Source organism: Sminthopsis crassicaudata, chromosome 4, assembly GCF_048593235.1.
Source record: "Sminthopsis crassicaudata isolate SCR6 chromosome 4, ASM4859323v1, whole genome shotgun sequence".
NCBI lineage: Eukaryota > Metazoa > Chordata > Mammalia > Dasyuromorphia > Dasyuridae > Sminthopsis > Sminthopsis crassicaudata.
Window position 1 is genome coordinate 86,624,942 of NC_133620.1, and position 23,433 is coordinate 86,648,374.

The window sequence follows — 23,433 nt, forward strand, 5'->3', positions numbered from 1 at the left end:
ATACAAACTCTCTCTCTCTCTCTCTCTCTCTCTCTCTCTCTCTCTCTCTCTCTCTCTCTCTCTCTCTCTCAGTTTGGTACAGTGATAGCTTACCTAATAGAGAAGTAGGATAAGGAAAAAAATAAAATTTGATGTTAATAAAAGGTAGGTCAGGTTAAGGGAGTCAATAGGTCAGAAGCAAAATGGAACTTTCATGAGTGACAGGATAAAAAGAGATGGAAGGATATACAGAAGAAAATGGAATTCAGGAAAATATGCAATAATCATAAACTTATTCCATTAAGCTTACCCATAAAATTGAAGCAGAACAAATTACAAACTAGCATCCAACAAATATTGGTTAAAAAAGACACACTTACCCACTGACATGCAGAGTTAATTAAAATAAAGGGCTTGAGTAGAATCTATTATATTTCAACTAAAACCTAAAAGGCAGAGATAGAAATCATGATCTCAGAAAAAGCAAAAACAAAAATATACTTAATTAAAAGAGTTAACCACGGAAACTATATTTCATTAAAGTTATCATAGACAATGAATAAATATTTTAGAAAAATTACAAAATATTTTCCCATAAAGATTTTTTAATATATAGGTAATGAGTCAAATTTATTAAAAAATTATGATTAAGGGATATAAAATGATGAAGACTGCAGGGGGTGAGGGAAAATTGGTATACACTAATGAAACTTGATGGAGTTGTGAAAGGGTCCACCCATTTTGGAGAATAATTTGCAATTATTATCAAAGGGATACATATATATATATATATATATATATATATATATATATATATATATATACTCTTTAAACCAGCACTTACCACTACTAGATCTGCATCCCAAAGAAATCAAATTTCTTTGGGATACAGATCTAGTAGTGGTAAGTGCTGGTTTAAAGAGTATATATATATATATATATATATATATATATATATATATACACATCTATATCTTTATCTCACCTCCTTTTGTAATGGCAAAAATTGGAAATTGAGGAAATGTTCGTCAATTAAGGAATGGCTTGAACACATGACATAAGATTTTGATAGAATAATGACAATTGGGCTGCTTCAAACCAAAACCAAAACCAAAAATAAAACAAAAACAGAAAAGGGAAATTTCTAAAAAAATTGATGCAAAGATCAGTAAATACGACTATAAGAGTATTGTATACAATAACAAAAATATTTTAATAATGATCAATTGTGAAAGATTAAACTTTTATGTTCATGATGAAAAAAAAATCTACCTAAAGAGAGAGAACTATTGAATCCTGAGGGCAAGTTGAAGCATAATTTTTCTCTTTATTTTTTCTTGTTTTGCATGATCTATGTGTATTGATTTCATATTGGTATCTTTCTACATGGTTGCATTAGGGACAGGAGGAAGTGAGAGAATTTGGAAGTCCAAATTTTAAAAGAAAAATGTTAAAAAATAAATTTATCTTAAGAGATCTTTCTCTTATTTATCACCATCTTCCAGTATTTAAAGCTGTGTTCAGTGGAGAAGCCAGAGGACACAGATCTGAGACTCTATTCACAGGACTTAACACTGTGCTCCCACCAGATCAGGTATATATTCTGGCCTGCTGAGCTCCTGCTCAAATAGATGCTTGCTATTCCTCCTACCTATGTCTTTGTGTCCCATAAATGACCCTCCTTCCCCCCATCCCTCACAAAGGAATAAAGGAACAAATGAATGAACAAATGAACAAATAAATAATTGCAGTTTAAATTTTGTGTTTTACTTGTTTAAAAACAAATTATATTGTATTCATTTTTTTAAAAAGTAAAAATCTGGAGTATCCAAAGGAAGGATACTACTTGAATCTATATCAAATCAAGATCAATTGAAAGAACTCTGAAATAAGAAGAGACTTTCAATTGGGGTCATGAAGAAAGTTTAGACTTGTTTTGTTTGGGCTCTGAAGAAAGAACCAAGAGCAATGCGTTGAAATTATAAAAAGACCAGTTTAGACTTTATGTAAGAAACTTTATGTAAGGCTTGTTAAAATGGTTTAGCCTAACTCAACAACTATTCTGTCTTTAACAATCTTCTAAGTCCATGTTCTCAAGTATTGAAGTTCATGCTTTGGTAAATGAGAGGAAAATTCTATGCAAAAGCAGAAAACTTAAGGTAGAGAGTAGTTTTTTTAATTTAAAATGATGGTTGAATTGAGTGGTAAATATTGAATTTCTGTTTATCAACAAGATAAATAGGTCCAAATGACCAGTGAATAGTTTGTTGTAAATATCTAAAGTTCAGGAGGAGTTTTAAAGCCATATACATGTATATGAGTATATATAAATATATTCTTACATATCTATATTTATATATTATGCATACAAATATAAATATATAATGTATATGTGTGTGAGAGTGTGTGTGCAAATTGAATGAATCATTTAAATAGAAATGACAATGTAATGTAAGCCAATTAGACTGCTAAGTGAGAATTTATAGAGAAAAAAGAGATGAGGCCCAAATACAAAAACCTGATTTTAAAAATAAATATTATCTTTTTAATCCAAGGTAACCCTTTTAAGTATTTGAAAGCAGTTACTATTTTTTCTGCCTTTTCAAACAAACATTACATTTCCTTCAACTCTTCCTCATGTGACATAAATTCTAGTCTTTCTCATCTTGCTTTCTGTCCTTTAAACTGTTTCTAATTTACCAATATCTTCCTTAAAATACATAACCCAAACAAAGTCTTATAACTATCACAGTCTGACTAATTTTGTATAATCAAACCATTATTAACTGTTTTCTCCAATTACATTGTAAGTTCTTTAAGAGCAGGAAAAAATGTCTTCACTTCTTTTGTATTCCAAACATAGGGTAGAAGCTTTGAATATATTTAATTGAATATTAATTGAGAATTATTGAATAATTGAAAGAAATTATTTTTCAAGTTTTAGTACTTTGAAATAAGACATCTAAACAAAATTCAAGTAAATAGAATATTAAGAGGATACCTTTGTGAAATATTTAATTTCAATAGATATCTTTTGTAAATGAATTCCATTTTCAACTATTTACTAGCTATGTGATCCTGACCAAGTCACTTAACTTGTTTGCCTTAATCTATTGAAGAAGGAAATGAGAAACCACTTCAGTATTTTGCCAAGAAACCCCATAGATGTCATAAAATGAAGTCATGTAATGAAGAATTTGACAAGATTACATGACAGCACAATGATTTTAATTAAAGTCGCTAATGACCATTAAAAGCTTGAGCTAAGTTTGAATCCAAGTGTTTTGGACTTCATAGAACCTGCATTTCAAAATAATGATTTGATTGTTCCTTTAACAAATATTTATCTAGCACCTACTACATAAAAAAAAAAATATGTAAAATCTTGTTTAGGATAAAACTAGATCATGGTCATTTCTCCTTAGATGCTTGCAATTAGGTAAATAAGATATTACATTTAATTTATTTGAGCATTAGTTTCCTTATCTATAAAATGTTAATAATATTGCTAGGACACTGGGTTGTTACAATACAAAGGAAATCATGTATTGATAGACTTTTGCAACTTTGGAACACTAAACAATGTTATCAACATCTTCACCATTGTTAAAAAAGAAATAGAATGTAACCATCAGGCTAAGTAATAACTGAAATCAGTATCTATAAACTACTTTAAATTTTAATTCATCTATTCAATTGTGAATGACTTTGCTATTCTCAACAATACAATGATCTGAAACTATTCTGAAGGACTTATGAAGGAAATGCTATCTATACTCAGGAAAAAAAAGAAAATGAAAAAAAGAACTGATTGTGTCTGAATTCAGAGTTAAGCATGCTTTAAAACCTTTTTTTAAAGGTTTTGTTTTGGTTTTTTTTGTGCAAGGAATCTATGTTTTCTTTTGAACATGACTTTTATGGAATATTTTGCATAACTTCACATGTGTCTTCTCAATGAGTGGAGTAGGGACTGAAGAAGAGAGAAAATCTGGAACTCCAAATTTAAAAAAAATAAATATAAAAAAAATTGCTTACATGTAATGAAAAATGTGTAAAAACATACATACATATAGATATACAAAAACAATACCTTTTAAGTCAACATTTTCTTGGTGATTTTGAATATGTGCAGTTCATTGTATTGACACAGAATTATTATTAAATATTTACCTTATTTGTCAATCTCCTGGATGAGCCTATTGTCAATATTTTTGACAGTTATATAATCAAATAATTAGGAATTTTGATTTGATTCTGTAGCCATTGATTCAGTATATATATATATATATATGTTTTAAATAGTGTACTATGAGCAGCTGATGACCACTACATGAGGAAATTATATGAAAATTAGCTTTTTTTATTTTTAAATGTTAATGTTAATCATGTATTAGGTAGTGAAAATAATGTGTATATCTATCTATCTATTTATCTATCTAGCTATCTAAATCATATGAAAATATTTATTGAGACTGGGTACTTTATTATACTTTATTATGCTCCCTCTGCCCAACATTTCCCAGAGCCTCCAGATTCCTTCCTACTTGGACAAAATTTGACTTAAATTTTCTAGCTATCACTGCTAAACCTCTTTAGTAAGTAGCCTGGATTCATTTTCTACATTACTTTTTCAACTCTCTCATTTTACCATTTAATTTGGCTTTCTTCCCAATGGTACTCTACTTAGAAAAGTCATCAATGACCTAAATGTTTAAATCAATGAATTTTTTTCAGTCCATAAACCCTCAATATTTCTGCTTCATTTGATAGCATTCATAAGATTTGCTGAAACCATTAACCACACTTTAATTTCTATAAAATGCACATGTTCTCCCCCAAAATGTTATAATTCATTTATTTTTTTTCTTAAATATGAACGTCTCTCTGCTCTTATCTATATATTCTCAGAGAACTTAGACTAGACAGAATTCAGAATTTGAAGTCAAAAAGACTTGGGACTATTCATTTACAAATCCTTTAACCAAAAAACAAATCAAAACTTTTGGCTGTCTCAGTTTCCTTAACTGTGAATGCAGAAAATAGTACCTACAGAGATCTTGTGAGGATCAAATGAAATATTAAAAAAAAATAAAGCTTTTAGTATAGTCTGGAACATAGAAGATGCTATGGACATATATATATATGTATATATATATATATATATGTATATATATATATATATATATATACATATATATATATATATATATATATATATATATATATATATATACACATAACTTTCTTTTCCCCTTCCAGAACTCTAGTTTTGCAATGTTTAGCCATTCTCATTTAATATGCCCGATTCTTACTTGATCTCTATGTGCTCTACAATTTGTAACTTTTAAGATCTAGTCACTCCATGAATCATTTCTTAGTCATCCTGTCTCCAAATGACATGTATGACTTACAAATCTCTTTATACTTTATTCAAACTATTAAGGTCCTAAATGAAAAGGACTGTGATTTAGATATTATTTTATTCCCAACAAGGATTAAACATTATCTTGCAGGTAGTATTACTGAGTAAATAAATCACTTCTTTAAATGGCAAGTTCCATAAAATGTAAAATACTTGTGGGATTCATATGTAATTTTATCTCTAATAATCATTAATGATCTAAATTAAAATAGCATGTCTTAAATAAATTGTTGGCTTTTGCAGCATAAATACAAAATAAGCAAAATCCTCATTTAATAATTTACTAGGTATAATTTCTGCTATGGCATTTCATTCTGGATGTAATATAGCTTTTTTCGTGCTTATTTATTCTCTTGTATATTTTGACAATGACATAAAGATATTTTAATGTTTTATTTGTAAAGAAGCCTGGTGCATTTTATTTCACTCTTTATTTTGTTGTTTTATTGTTTCTCTCCTCCCTTGGTTTCCACACATTTTAGTTGTCATGAGTTCTACTCCTTCCCCACTCCACTTTGGTATTTTGTAACTCTATTTTATATTGACTCTTTGTTCTATCATTCTTTTCCCTTTTCAATTTTGTTCTTTTAGGGAACTGATTAAGGATTCTGTTGTAGCAAAGTCTGTCTATTTTCCATTTTTAAAACTTAGTCCATTTCTTTGTCAATATTTAAGTTTCATTACTCTTTGAATGATGTCTCATACAATTTTTCTTTTCATTTGTTCTTTTTTGATAAGCAAAATGCTATTGATGCAGGAAAAATATACTGTACTTGGAATCAAAAAAGCTGATTACAATTTTGCCTTAGTTACTTAATATATGTGTGATTATTTTAGAACTTTGTTTCCTAATCTGCAAAACTGGATGATATTACTTTCACTCTCTACTTCACATAGTAGGAGAAATAAAACAAGGCTTATAATAATGCTTTTTCAAATGTTAATTATTCTCTTATTTACTTTATTGTTTTTTTTTTTTATTTCCTAGTTTAACTGAATTCCAGTGATAGGATCATCACCTATAAAGTTTTTGTAGTTGATTTTTGTGATAATTTATTTCCTGACTCTATTCTGATTAGATTACATGTTTTATTCCCCTAGTTCCACACATTTTGGGCCAAATGATTATAAATATTCTTATATTGATGCTCTATAATCATGCATCATAAAATACTACATTCTCTGAAGAAATAAAATCTCAAATTCCTCAAACTTGTATTCTTGTACAATGCATCTCTCTAGGGTGATATATGTAGTTAGATTATACACACATATGTTATATTTTAGGCTTAAAACACCATGAAAAGTTTAATTTATTAAATATGTTATTTGGGAAAAAAAACTGTTGGTCATTGTGTTGAGTGATAGAAAAAATTTTGTGAGAAGAAATGATACTGACAGACAATGTCTCTCTTCCCTACTTCCTATAATCTCTCTCAGAGAGTAAAATATAAAAATATGCATTTTTGGTACATTCTAACACATTCATTTCAATAGATTACTTCACCCATTAACATTTATTGTAGTAAGAGACAGGCTTGTACTTTCCTAATTTGGTTCTTTATTATTTTATATTTTTAAATTCCTTCCTCTTTTACATTAGTAATCTTATCCTGAAACCAATTTCATTTAGAGATCTTTAATATAACTTTACCTTTTCTCCATCCTATTTACCTTCCCCTTCCAAAGAATTTTGTATTTTACTTTTTTTAAAAATTTATTTAGTTTATCTTTCTTATTATTTCTCCTTCCCCTGTATATGAATTAATTAGTTCAGAAATTCTTTATTTTTCGGTTTTAATTTTCCTTTTACTTCATTTAAATAAATAACAAAAAAAAAAAACATTTTTTGCTTTGTTCTCTTTATTACTTTTTTGTACTCAATTTTATTCTGAAATTTTATTCTCTGATATCTGCAGTGTATACCTATTATTTCTTTAATCTGTCCCAATTCTTTATGATGTTAATGCTTCTGAAATACTGATTTTGAGCTCCTTTTTCTAATTATTTTTAATATTATAACCTTTAAACCTCTTATCTGGTCATCCTTCTATTTGTGCAGATCCTTATTCTTAGACATAACTATTTATGAAGGAAAGAATGTTCTTCAAAAGCAGAGCTCTATGGTGAAAATAACTTAGTGCCTCAAATCTTGCTAACCAACAAAAATCTTGACCCTACCCATAATCACTTTTCTTCCCCAAAGTCACAGCATCTCATCTTTGGTTCCATATTTTTCCCCTATTGTCAGTTACTTCTAGGAATTCATGTATAACTTTTGGTCAAGTTATTGTCCACAAAAACACAACAGTATCCCAGAGAAGGTGACCTCTGTACAAATCAACATCCCACAGATTAATTCCAGCATTACCCACCACTTGTAAGAAACACATGCTTCTCTTCCACTTTACTTATAAATGATCTAATTCATGATCCTCTAAACCTCTATTTAGATAAGACTTTCTACTTTTATCCCCCTCTTCAGATTCAACTTCTCTTTGTAAAGCCTCTTTAATTTCCCTACAATCCATAGATCTCCTTGGTTTCACTGAAAGTCTTCAATCCCTTATCTGTTTACCTAGAAATCTTGTAAGAATGTTTAACTTATTGCCATCCATCCTACTTCTTAGAGATAACCAAAGAAGATTAAAAATACAGTTTCAATGTTTACCTGAAAGTTTCTTATCCAAGAAGACATTCTATTTATTGTCCTTTTGCTTTAGTGTTTTTCAAACTACATATATAGTTTAATCTGATTTATGTCAGTGTATTTGATTCTGATTCTTGGCTATAATCCAAACTCCTTTGCTCTCTAGTATATCATATTCCAAGACCTTTGATACTTTAAAGTGGAAGCTGCTAGGTACTGGATAATCATTACTGTGGCTTCTCATTATTTGAATCATTTCTTTCTGGCTGCTTGCAGTATTTTCTCTTTAATCTGATAATTCTGAAATCTAACTATAATATTCCTTGGTGTCTTTTTGTAGTCTTTGAAATTTACTTTTCTGTCTTTCAGGTTAAATAATTAAATATTAAGTAACTTCTCTTTTTAGATGCCATTTCCTCATCTTTTTCTCCAAATCTTTAGGGAAATTTCTGTAAAGATTTTAATTGGTTGAAACTAAATTATGTGGTATGTTGTTTCTGATTCTCAGAATAGAGATTCCTACAAATCTGGGAGATTAAAAAACAATTTAGGTGTATATTTTATGCAACTAAAATATTTATTTTGATGGAATGAGACAAGTTATATCAATCAATTACCTATTGCAGATGGCATATAATGCATCAGATAGAAGCTTATCCCAAATCTGAGAGTACAGAATAATGGCATGATAGTGAGCTCCTGTTAGATTTTATAAAAAATTGGTTTTGTTTTTAGGATCTTCTGAATTATAAATTATATTTTAGAAAATAGATGACCTTTTATGTGTGTTAATTTTATGCAAATTAATATTTTAACTGGATAATAACTAGCACACATTTATTTTAAAGAATATTCAAGTTAACTTAGATATTCTCAGCAATATAATGATCAAAGACAATCCCAAAGAAATAATGATGAAGCATGTAATTCACCTTGACAGAATGAACTGATATTGATTGAATACAGACTAAAGTATACTATTTTGCACTTTCTTTCTTTTCCCCCCTTGTTTTCAGTTTTCTTGTACAAAGTGATTGCTATCCAAATGTTTTACATAATTGCATATTAAAAACTCTATCTGATTGCTTATCATCTTAAGGAATACTAAGGTGAGAGAGGAAAGGATAGAATTTGTAACTCAAAACAAATTAAAATGTTTAAAAAGCCAGAAATGATATAAGAAAAAAAGATATTCAGGCATATTTACCAACATCATTAACTTCAAAAGAAAAGATATTTGTCAGTGACCCAAGTGCTTACTGGAAAATCATTGAGTTGAAAAAATAAAATGAAAGAAACTCAAACCGGCATATGTTTTTATTATTTACAATGATATTGCTTAAACTTTGCCTTGAGACAGAAACTAATAATAAATCTGTTACATGTGTAGGATATTTTGTGTACTGGAACTTCAGAGAATATCAGAAATTTAAAGGCTTTTCCACTCATAATCATTTTAGAAATTTGACCATAATTTACTAGGACAGGTTTAACATTCAAATGTAACAATGCCTTAAATCATCTTTGCTCACATTTATTTTGAACTTCATGGTTTGAAAAAAGACTTTACATATATCATCGCATTTGATCTTCACAACAACCCAGTTAGGAATGTGCTGTAATAATTTTCATTTTACAGACAAGGAAGTTGAGGTGGTTTCTTCTTTGATTTGCCTAGTATCACACAACTAGTAAATATTGTAGAAGTAATATATGTATTCACATCTTCTTGACTCCAAACAATATATCCTCTATATCCTGTGTTGTATGTAGCATTCATATTCATTTACGACTGGCAAGATAGGCAAGGTAGACATAAATGAATTGCTCCTCATAACTAAACTTGTAAGTAGTGATGTAAAGATTTCAAGTCAAGTTTTTTGTATTGCAAATATAGTGTTCCTGATACTGGATGTGATAGAATATATTGGAAACATCACAAAAAGGTTTTTGGTGCAATTGTTTTTTCTTTTATATTAGTTCGTGATATAAGCTTCTTTCTATGGCTAAGTATTACCTCATGTGATACTATTATGTAACTATTTGCAGAAAAACATTCTAGTACATATTTAAAAGCATGGTTGAGGGATAATTTCTGTTGGGATCTCAGAAAACTGAATTATATAGAGATGAGACAAATGAGTTCTCACCCCCAGTATGCCTGTTCTTCTCAACAAAAATATACAAGACATACCATTTAGGTTCTGAAGTTCATAAAACAAAATTCTGATTACACATAATCACTCTTACAGGTATATAGTAAAGAAACCCTAAGGATGCTGTGAGTTCCTCTGGATGCTGTGAACTCTATTTTTGAGGTCTAAGTCCTTTTTCATTGGACACACACACACACACACACACACACAAGTTGCTATATATTTGTTTCTGTATCTCAGTACATTTGTTGATCTTCACAACAACCCAGTTAGGAATTGCTGTAATAATTTTCATTTTACAGACAAGGAAGTTGAGATGGTTTCTTCTTTGATTTGCCTAGTATCACACAACTAGTAAATATTGTAGAAGTAATATCTCTGTATCTCCTTCATTTGCTCCCCCCTTCTTCTTCTTTCCCTTTCTTTCCATCTCTTTCCCTTCTTTTTTTTTTTTTTTTTTTTTTTTTGCAAAATTCTTGTTTTGTTTTGTTTTTGAATCAGAGAAGGGTAATAACTCTTTTTTTCCCTCTTACCCAAGATATTTATTCTTAAAGTCTTAGCTACAATAACTTTAGTACTATGCTGTCATATTATTGGAATCACAAGTTTTGAAATTGTCTTGCTGTTTTTATCCAAAAACCACCAGGCATGACTGATTCTCTCCTATAAATCTTCAAATATTTCCTTCTGTGTAATCATCTCATTTTATCAAATTCCTGGAAGTTTTTCACTCCTCCAAAATTGATTAAAGACTTTCTCATACTTAGCTTATGTACCCTTGATTGTTTGATTCAGCAGAAGTGACTATGAATTGTTTAAATCTATTTTACTCCCTTGATTGATTAATTGTGCTTTATTGGGATAATTGAGAATAAGATTCATACTTATTTTGCATCTTTTAATTGATTCTTAGAGGGCTAGGAAGTAACCCCTTCATAACATATATACACTCACATGTATTTATAAATATAAACATGGACACATATGTGTATATCTATGCATGGCACACATGTCCATGTGTACACATACATGTAGAGGTGTGTGTGTTACACATGATTTGTGACACAGGGGATATTGTCAGCCTGGAGTCAGGAGAATTCTTCTTGAGTCAAATAAGATCTGTGGTATCTTGGGCAAGTCACTTACTCTGTTTGCCTCAGTTTATTCCTCTGTAAAATGAGCACAAGAAGGAAGTGTCAAACTACTCCAATATCTTTGATACACACACACACACACACACACACACACACACACACACACACATATGTGCATAGATTTCTCTGTGTCTGCAGGTATTTTTTTTTCTAGTATGTCTAGTGGTTTACATATATATATATATATATATATATATATATATATATATATATACATATATATATATATATATATACATATATATATATATATGTTATTTCTATTCCTGCTGCTAATTAACTGAATAAGCCTACATAAGTCACATTGCCCCTTTGTTCCAGTTTCTTTATCTGCAAATTTTGAGATTGAACTAAACAATACTCCTTCAGGCTCAAATGTTCCAAATTCTTCCATTTCACCTGTTCAGTGAGAGAAAGTTTTAAATTGACCATTGAAAAAATAATATTGCTGTGTAACTCTAATCTTACTTGTATGTTACCTAACAATTGTGCAGATTGGAACCTATTCATTTTACTCAATCTGTGTAACCCTTGCTCATGTCCTCTTTTAAATCCTTCATTGTAGAGGGCGGAGCCAAGATGGCGGAAAAGAAACACACGACTCAGTGAACGTCCTCACTCCCTCACAACCAATTAGATAAATTAAGTCTCAAAATTAGCTCAGGACTGATAGATACCACAAGGACTGGAAGCACGACTTACCAGCTGAAGAGAATCTGGAGTTTCAACAGGAAAGGTCAGTTCTCAGGGGAGGAATAAGAAAGACCAGCACAGACGGTGGGGTAGGGGCACACTGCGCCCATTGCGCTGGGAGGGGCTCTGGGATCAGAGAAGCCACTGAGGTAAAGGAATCTGGCACAGGCTGTTAGCTCTTCTCTGCTAATTATTTAGCAGTTCAGAAGAGAAAGCCAAAATATTTTAAAACTCAGATTAGATATCCCCCCCCCCACCCTGGGGGTGACTCGGCAGACTCGGCACCAGGGGGTGTGGCCTCAGCTACCTCCTGAGAATAGTTAAGAGACTGACAAGTGGGTGGATACGGCCCAAGGCAACACACACTGCCTAGCTTAGCTGGAGGGAGTGGAACTCAGCTCCAGGAAGTCCCAGAGAAGCAGAACCTTTGAACTAGGGACCGCGGTTTCTGGCAGACACTTCCAGTTTGAGCGCAGGGGCTTCTCACGTCACCTGCTGCAGACATCCACTCCCCACCCGGACACATAGGCTGAGCTTCTTGCTGTCTTCACTATTCTACGCCCTGGAAGCACAGTAGTGCTAATCACCTCTGAGGCACTTCCAGGGAGGGGGTGGGGAACTCTCTCCCAGAGCTCTCTCTTAGCTCAGGCGCAGGGGCCGCTGCATCCATCCGGTCTGGGAGGAAGCTGGTAAAGAAGTAAATAATTTCCTACCCCAGGGACAGACCCCAAAACATTTTTTAAGTATGAGCAAAAAAGCTAGAAAAACTATAGATTCCTTCTATACAGAGAAAGAGCGGGTACCCAACCCGAGGAAGTTAACAGCAAAGATTCAGAAGATAACAACCTAAAGGGGAACGATTCCTGCCCCCCATCACATAACTCTCTCCTAGAAGAAGCTCTTAAGAAATTGAGGGAGATCGAAGAAAAATGGGGCAAGGAAAGGGAAGTTATGATAGAGAATAACAACATCCTGAAATTGGAGTTGGAAAAAATAAAGAATTCACAGGAGATGCAGGGAAAAAAAATTAGTGAATTAGAAAAGGTTAAAAAAACACAGAAAAGTAGGATTTCTGAATTGGAAAAGATAAAAAAGTCTCAAGAAAATAGAATTTCTGAATTGGAAAAAGAAAATAATTCTCAAAAAAAAAAAATTAGGGAAATGGAAAAAAATTCAATAGAGCAAAATAATTCATTTAAAAACGAAATTGGGCATTTACAAAAAGAACTAAAAACTGTGAAAGAAGAAAATAACTCCTTAAAAGTCAGGATGGAACAAATAGAAATGAATGATTCACAGAGAACCCAAGAATCAGTCAAACAAAACAAAAAAAATGAGAAGCTGGAGAACAACGTCAAATACTTACTGGGAAAATCTATAGACCTGGAAAATAGATCTAGGAGAGATAATCTGCGGATTATTGGACTTCCAGAAAACTATGACCAAAAAAAGAGCCTAGATTCTATTTTACAGGAAATTATCAAAGAGAACTGTCCAGAGATAATAGAAACAGAAGGGAAAGTAGATGTGTAAAGAATTCATCGAACTCCTTCTGAAATAGACCCTAAAAAAAGAACACCACGGAATATTGTGGCTAAGCTGCAGAATTACCACACAAAGGAGAAAATCCTGCAAGCAGCTAGAAAAAAACAATTTAAATACCAAGGTGCCCCAATAAGGGTCACCCAAGATCTGGCTGCCTCCACATTAAAAGATAGAAGGGCCTGGAACCTGATATTCCGTAAGGCAAAAGATCAAGGACTGCAACCAAGAATGAACTACCCAGCTAAGTTTAGCATCTTTTTCCACGGAAGAAGATGGTCATTCAATGAAACAGAGGAATTCTATATGTTTCTAAGAAAAAACCCAGACTTAAACAAAAAATTTGATCTACATCCACAAGACTGAAGAGAAACAGAAAAAGGTACACAGAACCCTTGAGAACTGTAACTCTGTTGTGGGTATATAAAAAATACTCAAGGATAATTTGATTTTACTGATATAAAAGAAAAAAAGGGGGGTGTAGTAAAGGGAAGGAGGTCGGTTCAGAAAAAGGGGAAGGAGTGATAAAAAGAGGGAAACTACATCCCAGGAAGAGACATAGAAAATACACCATATCTGAGGGAACTTAGTGAGGGGGAGAATCATTGTGTGAATCTTACTCTCATCAGAAGAGGCTCAAAGAGTAAATAATTAACATATTTGTTTTTCAGAGAATTTTCTCTCACCTCATTAAAAGGGGGGAGAGGAAAAGGGAAAAGGAAAAGGGGAATAAGTGAAGGGACTTGGAGGGAGGGGGGAGGGATCCTAAAAAAAAAAAAAAAAAAAAAAGAGGGAGGGTTGCGCGTCACAAGGGGGGGTCTGTAAATTAAATATCGGGGAGGGGGATCAGGGGGGTCAAGGGAAAAAAGCATAATCTGGGGATAATACGATGGCAGGAAATACAGAATTAGTAATTTTAACTGTAAATGTAAATGGGATGAACGATCCCATCAAACGGAGACGGATAGTAGATTGGATCAAAAAGCAGAACCCTACAATATGTTGCCTACAGGAAACACACTTAAAGCAGGGAGATACATACAGAGTAAAGGTAAAAGGTTGGAACAGAGCCTATTATGCTTCAGGTAAAGCCAAAAAAGCAGGGGTAGCTATCCTTATCTCAGATCAAGCAAAAGCAGAAGTAGATCTCGTTAAAAAAGATAAGGAAGGAAACTATATCCTGCTGAAAGGTAGCATAAATAATGAAGCCATATCAATACTAAACATATATGCACCAAGTGGTATAGCATCTAACTTTCTAAAGGAAAAGTTAAGAGAACTGCAAGAAGAAATAGACAGTAAAACTATAATAGTGGGAGATCTCAACCTTGCACTCTCAGATTTAGACAAATCAAACCACAAAACAAACAAGAAAGAAATTAAAAAAGTAAATAGAACATTAGAAAAACTAGGTATGATAGACCTTTGGAGAAAACTGAATGGCAATAGGAAGGAATATACTTTCTTCTCAGCAGTTCATGGATCCTATACAAAAATTGACCATATATTAGGACATAAAGATCTCAAAATTAAATGTAGGAAGGCAGAAATAATAAATGCCTTCTTCTCAGATCACAATGCAATAAAAGCTACATTCAGTAAAAAGTTAGGGGTAAATAGACCAAAAAGTAATTGGAAACTGAATAATCTCATCTTAAAGAATGACTGGGTGAAAGAGCAAATTATAGAAACAATTAACAATTTCACCCAAGATAATGATAATGATGAGACATCGTATCAAAATCTTTGGGATGCAGCTAAAGCGGTAATAAGGGGAAATTTTATATCTTTAGAGGCTTATTTGAAGAAAATTGAGAAAGAGAAGATTAACGAATTGGGCTTACAACTTAAAAGGCTAGAAAAAGACCAAATTATAAACCCCCAACCAAAAATTAAACTCGAAATACAAAAATTAAAAGGAGAAATCAATAAAATTGAAAGTAAAAAAACTATTGAATTAATAAATAAAACCAAGAGTTGGTTTTATGAAAAAGCCAATAAAATAGATAAACCTTTGGTAAATTTGATCAAAAAAAAGAAAGAGGAAAATCAAATTGATAGTCTTACAAATGAAAAGGGGGATCTTTCCACCAATGAAGAGGAAATTAGAGAAATAATAAGGAGTTACTTTGCCCAACTTTATGCCAATAAATTTGATAACTTAAGTGAAATGGATGACTTCCTCCAAAAATATAGGCTCCCTAGATTAACAGAGGAGGAGATAAATTGCTTAAATAGTCCCATTTCAGAAAAAGAAATAGAACAAGCTATTAATCAACTCCCCAGGAAAAAATCCCCAGGGCCAGATGGATTCACATGTGAATTCTACCAAACATTTAAAGAACAATTAGCCCCAATGTTATATAAATTATTTGAAAAAATAGGGGATGAAGGAGTCCTACCAAATTCCTTTTATGACACAGACATGGTACTGATACCTAAACCTGGTAGATCGAAAACTGAGAAAGAAAATTATAGACCAATCTCCTTAATGAATATTGATGCTAAAATCTTAAATAAGATATTAGCAAAAAGACTTCAGAAAATCATCTCCAAGATAATACACTATGATCAAGTAGGATTTATTCCAGGAATGCAGGGCTGGTTTAATATTAGGAAAACTATTAATATAATTGACCATATTAATAATCAAATTAATAAGAACCATATGATCATCTCAATAGATGCAGAAAAAGCATTTGACAAAATCCAACATCCATTCCTACTAAAAACTCTTGAGAGTATAGGAATAAATGGATTATTCCTTAGAATAATCAGGAGTATATATTTAAGACCGTCAGTAAGCATAATATGCAATAGAAATAAACTGCAACCTTTCCCAGTAAAATCAGGAGTGAAACAAGGTTGCCCACTATCACCATTACTATTCAATATAGTACTAGAAACGCTAGCCTCGGCAATAAGAGCCGAGAAAGAGATTCAAGGAATTAGAGTAGGAAATGAGGAAATTAAACTATCACTTTTTGCAGATGACATGATGGTATACTTAGAGAACCCCAAAGACTCTGCTAAAAAGCTACTAGAAATAATTCAAAATTTCAGCAAAGTGGCAGGATACAAAATAAATCCACATAAATCCTCGGCATTTTTATATATCACTAACAAAATGCAACAGCAAGAGATACAAAGAGAAATTCCATTCCAAACAAATGTTGATAGTATAAAATATTTGGGAATCCATCTACCAAAGAAAAGTCAGGAATTATATGAGAAAAATTACAAAACACTTGCCACAAAAATAAAATCAGATTTAAATAATTGGAAAGACATTCAGTGCTCTTGGATAGGCCGAGCGAATATAATAAAGATGACAATACTCCCCAAACTAATCTATTTATTTAGTGCTATACCAATCAGACTCCCAAGAAACTATTTTAATGACCTAGAAAAAATAACAACAAAATTCATATGGAAGAATAAAAGGTCAAGAATTGCAAGGGAACTAATGAAAAAAAACTCAGAGGAAGGTGGTCTAAGTGTACCTGATCTAAAGCTATATTATATAGCAGCAGTCACCAAAACCATTTGGTATTGGCTAAGAAATAGACCGGTAGATCAGTGGAACAGATTAGATGCAAAGGACAAAAAAGGGTACATCTATAGCAATCTAATCTTTGACAAACCCAAAGATTCCAACATTAGGGATAAAAATTCATTATTCGGAAAAAACTGTTGGGAAAACTGGAAATTAGTATGGCAGAAATTAGATATGGATCCACACTTAACACCATATACCAAGATAAGATCAAAATGGGTCCATGATTTAGGCATAAAGAGGGAGATAATAAATAGATTAGAGGAACAGAGGATAATCTACCTCTCAAACTTGTGGAGGAGGAAGGAATTTATGACCAGAGGAGAACTAGAGATCATTATTGATCACAAAATAGAAGATTTTGATTACATCAAACTAAAAAGTTTCTGTACAAATAATACTAATGCAAACAAGATTAGAAGGGAAGTAACAAATTGGGAAAATATTTTTAAAAACAAAGGTTCTGACAAAGGTCTCATTTCCAAAATATATAGAGAACTGACCATAATTTATAAGAAACCAAACCATTCTCCAATTGATAAATGGTCAAAGGATATGAACAGACAATTCTCAGAGGAAGAAATTGAAACTATATCCACTCACATGAAAGAGTGTTCCAAATCACTATTGATCAGAGAAATGCAAATTAAGACCACTCTGAGATACCACTACACACCTGTCAGATTGGCTAAGATGACAGGAACAAATAATGACAAATGTTGGAGGGGATGTGGGGAAATTGGGACACTAATACATTGCTGGTGGAGTTGTGAAAGAATCCAGCCATTCTGGAGAGCAATCTGGAATTATGCCCAAAAAGTTATCAAACTGTGCATACCCTTTGACCCAGCAGCGCTACTACTGGGCTTATATCCCAAAGAAATACTAAAGAGCGGAAAGAGACATATATGTGCCAAAATGTTTGTGGCAGCTCTTTTTGTTGTAGCTAGAAACTGGAAGATGAATGGATGTCCATCAGTTGGAGAATGGTTGGGTAAATTGTGGTATATGAAAGTTATGGAATATTATTGCTCAGTAAGAAATGACCAGCAGGAGGAATACAGAGAGGGTTGGAGAGACTTAAATCAACTGATGCTGAGTGAAATGAGCAGAACCAGAAGATCACTGTATACTTCAACAACGATACTGTATGAGGATGTATTCTGATGGAAGTGGAAATCTTCAACATAAAGAAGATCCAACTCACTTCCAGTTGATCAATGATGGACAGAGGTAGATACACCCAGAGAAGAAACACTGGGAGGGGAATGTAAATTGTTAGCACTAATATCTGTCTGCCCAGGTTGCATGTACCTTCGGATTCTAATGTTTATTGTGCAACAAGAAAATGATATTCACACACATGTATTGTACTTAGACTATATTGTAACACATGTAAAATGTATGGTATTGCCTGTCGTCGGGGGGAGGGAATAAGGGAGGGGGAGTAATTTGGAAAAATGAATACAAGGGATAATATTATAAAATATATATATATATAATAAAAAAAAAATTAAAAAAAAAAAATCCTTCATTGTATTCAATGAGGGATGGAAGAAGAATAAACATTTTTATAGCACTTACTAAGTGATAGGCATTGTGCTAAGTACTTTACAAGTATTATCTCATGTTATATTGACAACCTTGATATGTAAGAGCTATTATTTTATCCATATATTTTTTTTTACAATTAAGGAAAATGAGCCAAACAGAAAATTTGCTATGGATCACACAGCTAATACATGTCAAAGACTGTCTTTGCACTCAAAACTTTCTGACTCCTAATCTGACATTTTTTTCCATTATGATATCTCTAATTATTGAATGGACATGAATAAAGAATGTAATCTTTCTATTGATTGCTTATGACTTTCTTCTGATGTGAATTGTGCATTCCTTCCCCGCCCCCCCCCCTACATCTTTCTGGTAATCACATTTATCCTATTTATTTTGTGCAGTTCTTCCTTTGTACTGTGCCTACTCATTACTATGAATTGGAAAAGGATGATACTGTTAATTTTCAGAGGATATGATATTTAGTGACTCAAAACAATATGGCACCATTAGAAAAACATTGTTTTAAAAAAAAAAGATAGACCTTTGTTTCAAGAAAAAATTTGAGATCATTAAAAGTCTTGCACAATTCCTGAAGGCAATTTAACATGCTCTCTCTTTTCCCTTTAAATAGGCACAAATTTCTCCCCCTTTAAAATGTTCTCATTTTATTTAAAACTCTCTATCTTTTTGGACATTTAAAAAGGAACAAAATAAATGCCCCAAAATAAAATCAGTTCAACAATACATTTCATCATAAATGTTTGATGAGCACACATCCTGTATAATACTACTTTAGTCATACAGTAACTTCTTTTATTTATGTGGTCTATTTAGAAAAAAAAATGTAAAATATTTTGCTGAAAGATACTCTAATGCAAAATGTCCTTTAATTCCTATAAATGTCTTTTTAAAAACTGGTTTTACCTTGTAATTACTTCTAACATACAAATAATTTTTAAAATACTTGCAATGTTTAAAAATTTAGTCATGGGATCATAATATAGGAGTAAACTTGAGGTCAGCAAATTGATTACCTTATGCTGGATAACACCTAAAGTTGCCAACATAATAAGGATATATTACATTTTTAATATGACCACTGTATTGAATGCTATGTTAACTACCTTGGTAAAGTATTCTAATGTCTTACATCCTTAAATATCATAATTCTTTTTTAAAAAGCTTTTTTTTAATTTTCAAAACATACGCACAGCTAGTTTTCAACATTTACCCTTGCAAAATCTTGTGTGCTCCAAATTTTTCTCCCTCCTTTCCTACCCCAACCCTCCCCTAGATAGCAAGTGAGTCCTCTCTTTAGATGCAGATGGCTCTTTATCACAAGACCATTGGAATAGATTGAATCACTTTGTATTAAAAAGGACCATATCCATCATAATTGATCATTGTATAATCTTGTTGCTGCTGTGTACAATATTCTCTTAGTTCTACTCACTTCACATAGGATCAGTTCATATAAGTCTTTCCAGGCCTTTTTGAAATTATCCTGCTCATCATTTATTATAGAACAATAATGTTCCATTAAAAAATCATAGTTCTTTAATTGCTACAGTCTAAAAATATTACTAAGCATTACAACAAATACAGGGCATCTCATTTAATTCTATATATTAAAGTAGGTAGTAGGCTGCAAACATAGTATTTCCTTTATCTTATTATATCAGGAATTAACTACTGTTTTTTATCCTTTGTTGTCAGAGAGGATCAATGACATCAGCAGGATGATTGTGTCTTGACTTGCAAGTAAATAATTTAAGTGAGACAGGATTGTGCAAAGTCATCAACCTCACTATCTTTTCCAGAGTCATTGGAAGTCCATTGCAGGACACAAGTCAAAATGACTGATGATGGCCTCAGATGCAATGGGAGATCTGGCCTTTTTTTGCTAAGGTCTTTTCCAGGTCTGAGTTTGTCTGAGGCAACATCCTTTAAGTGATTAAAAGTTAGCTAAAAGTTGAAACAAAAGTTGGCTTGTTTTCACTGTCCAAAAGAGCCAATCTATGAGGGGGAAACCCTTAGAGTTTCTGGTTAGAAAAGAAATAATTGCTGTTTATGTCAAAAATTAGTAATGCTAATAGAGAAGTTTAGTCCTTATTTATTTATCAGGTGACATCAAGGCACACAGCCAGATTATATGTTCCCTGGTATCACTATATTATCTGTGAGTACCTAGTGGGTATCCGAAAACCTTAGAAGTTAGATTCTGGTTATTCTGTTAATAGTGTTAGCAATGTGACCACTGTGATGTTATAATTATTCCTTTAACTTAAGAAATAGATGGCTTAATATATTTGTGGGCTAATCCTGCTTAGGTCCATTGTGGTAATAGTTTGACATGGAATACAGTAGAGTAAGTAATGATCTTTCATTTTCCAGAGCCAAAGAAGACAAGTATATTGAAACAAATCAGAAATTCCAATATCCTTATTGATAGTGAGCTGTTGGAAATAGTTCTGTTGCAGATAGCACACTAAAAAAGGCAAGCTATCAGTAAACATGAAAGAGACAGAGAAATATGAATTATGTTTATTATATGACATCTAAATATTGGAGATTTACCTGTTACAAGCAAGAATTTGTTTTTGTCAGTAAGAAAAATTTCATTCTTAAGATTAAGGGGAATGAAATAACATAAATGGATAATATATTTTAAATTTGAATTAGATATAATTTCAGAACTTTGAAGGCTTTAACAATCTACACAATGTAAATTCTAGAAGGGAACTTAATAATGGCAAATATAGTAAGTACAGGATTGATGTCATGAATAATGTTAAAGAGAACACATTTATAATAAAATTCCAAAAACACTTTCTCTGTTTTATGTTATGAATAAAACCAATAGTTCTATTTTTTTTTCCATTTTAGAGTTACTTCAAAAAGCTGATATTTGATCATCATGATTGAATTCATTCTCCAGCAACAATTGACAGGATGAAAAACACTTCAAACTACATATACCATGCTATTACATGAAAGTTGTAGTAAGGACCACAACAATCCAAAAGGTAGACATCATATATTACCAAAGCTTCTCAATAGTTTTGGGAAAATATAACAATGATATATGAAGATTATATCAATATTTAGCCTGAATTATCAGTAGAAAATTTGAATATCATATAATTATAGTAATAAAGAAATAAGAATATGAAGAATTGTATTCAAAAAATCTAATTGTTGATATACTTAATCAGCAACTAAAAGTGAAAAAATTAAAAGGTTAAGGTGATACCAGGAGTCAGAGGAATATAAATATAAAATAAATACTAATCAAAACATTTAATATAGATGTTTGAAAAGCAAATAAATTACAAGTAAAAGAAAAAGAAAAGCCTGAAAAGTGGACTGTGGGAAATTTCCAGTCATATGTATGATAGAAAAATATTCAACTGAAACAAATTGAATTGTGGATCAAACATGAAACACAAAGCATTTATGCTATTAATGTATCAATTGACCTTATTCTATTTTATTTAATGTTTTTTAATCACTGAAGGTAACTGAAACTCTATCTCCCTTACCAAACTGTAAAGTGAAAAGTCTGGACAATGTCCATAATTATTGGATACAACATTTCAGGGTAGTACATAAATTACTTAAAATATATTTTTCCAGTTCTATTATAATTTCAAACCTGTTCCCATCTTTATTAAAAAAGAATCAACTTGTTATTACCAAAAACAAAAACACTAATGGTTCTCAGGCAAAGAGAGTATGTTTATATTTTCTGAAAACAATTTTCAACTTGTATTATTAAAAGAAATTTATAAATATTAATAGAAAAAATATATTGGTTGAAGAACAAAAGACAGAGTGTGATGAGGAGAAACATGCTAAAAGTCTCAGGAGCAAAAAGAAACAAGAATTATTTTTTTTATGATTATTGATAAAGCAGTCCCCAAATTTTCCACTCATTTCCACACACATGGCTTCATCATATACCACCAACCTCATATAGCAATATAAGTGGAATGAAAATGTTAGAGCATTTGTTGTCTTCATGAAAAACCATCCTTCAAGTAAAATGAATCACCAACACATTAAGTACCAGAATGGTTTCTATTAAATACAACATTTTTTATGAAGATAGATTTAGTCTGCTATTGTAATGTTTATTTTAAGCTCATTGTTATAACTCCTATGGAAACACTTCTGACTTTTGATTCAAAAAGAAAGTCTGAAATGAAATAAATACATATAATAAATACTTTTATTCAATAACCACCAAGTACTGATATTCATTGAGTAAACTATAAATTCAATTAAATTCAAATAATATTTGTTGTTTGCAATATATATATAAGGTATTGAGACAAAGTGGTGACATAAACCAAAAATAATCTTGTTCATCAAAGAAGTGATTCACCAGTATTATAGAGGGTGCTTAGCACATACATCTAATAGACATATACATATATTGAGAAGACATTAATTTCTGTTATTCTGCCAGGTAATCTTCAGAATCCTCCTGAGACCATTCAGTTTCCTGGCATAACTCCAGTATACATACCATCCAGATTTTATAGGTATAAAACAATGAGGTCAGCCCAACAGCTCTGTAGATCTACAGTCCAATAGTCATTCTAATACCTCTCCTCTCCCACATTTTCTTTTGGAGCCTCCAAAACATTGAGCAAGCTCCAAAACATTGAGCATTCTCATTATTAATGTGGACATTCCTGGAAAGTATCTACCAAGGTAAG

The 23,433-nt window shown here is 31.7% G+C and overlaps 1 long non-coding RNA gene across 2 annotated transcripts in view; it reads left to right on the plus strand.

Moving 5' to 3' along the window:
- LOC141540822 (uncharacterized) overlaps positions 1-23,433 on the plus strand; it is a 388,662-nt gene that overhangs the window by 215,008 nt on the left and 150,221 nt on the right. For both annotated transcript variants that reach the window (XR_012481589.1, XR_012481588.1), the window contains exon 2: positions 21,596-21,735. This is a non-coding gene — a long non-coding RNA (uncharacterized LOC141540822). The remainder of the gene's footprint in view (positions 1-21,595; positions 21,736-23,433) is intronic.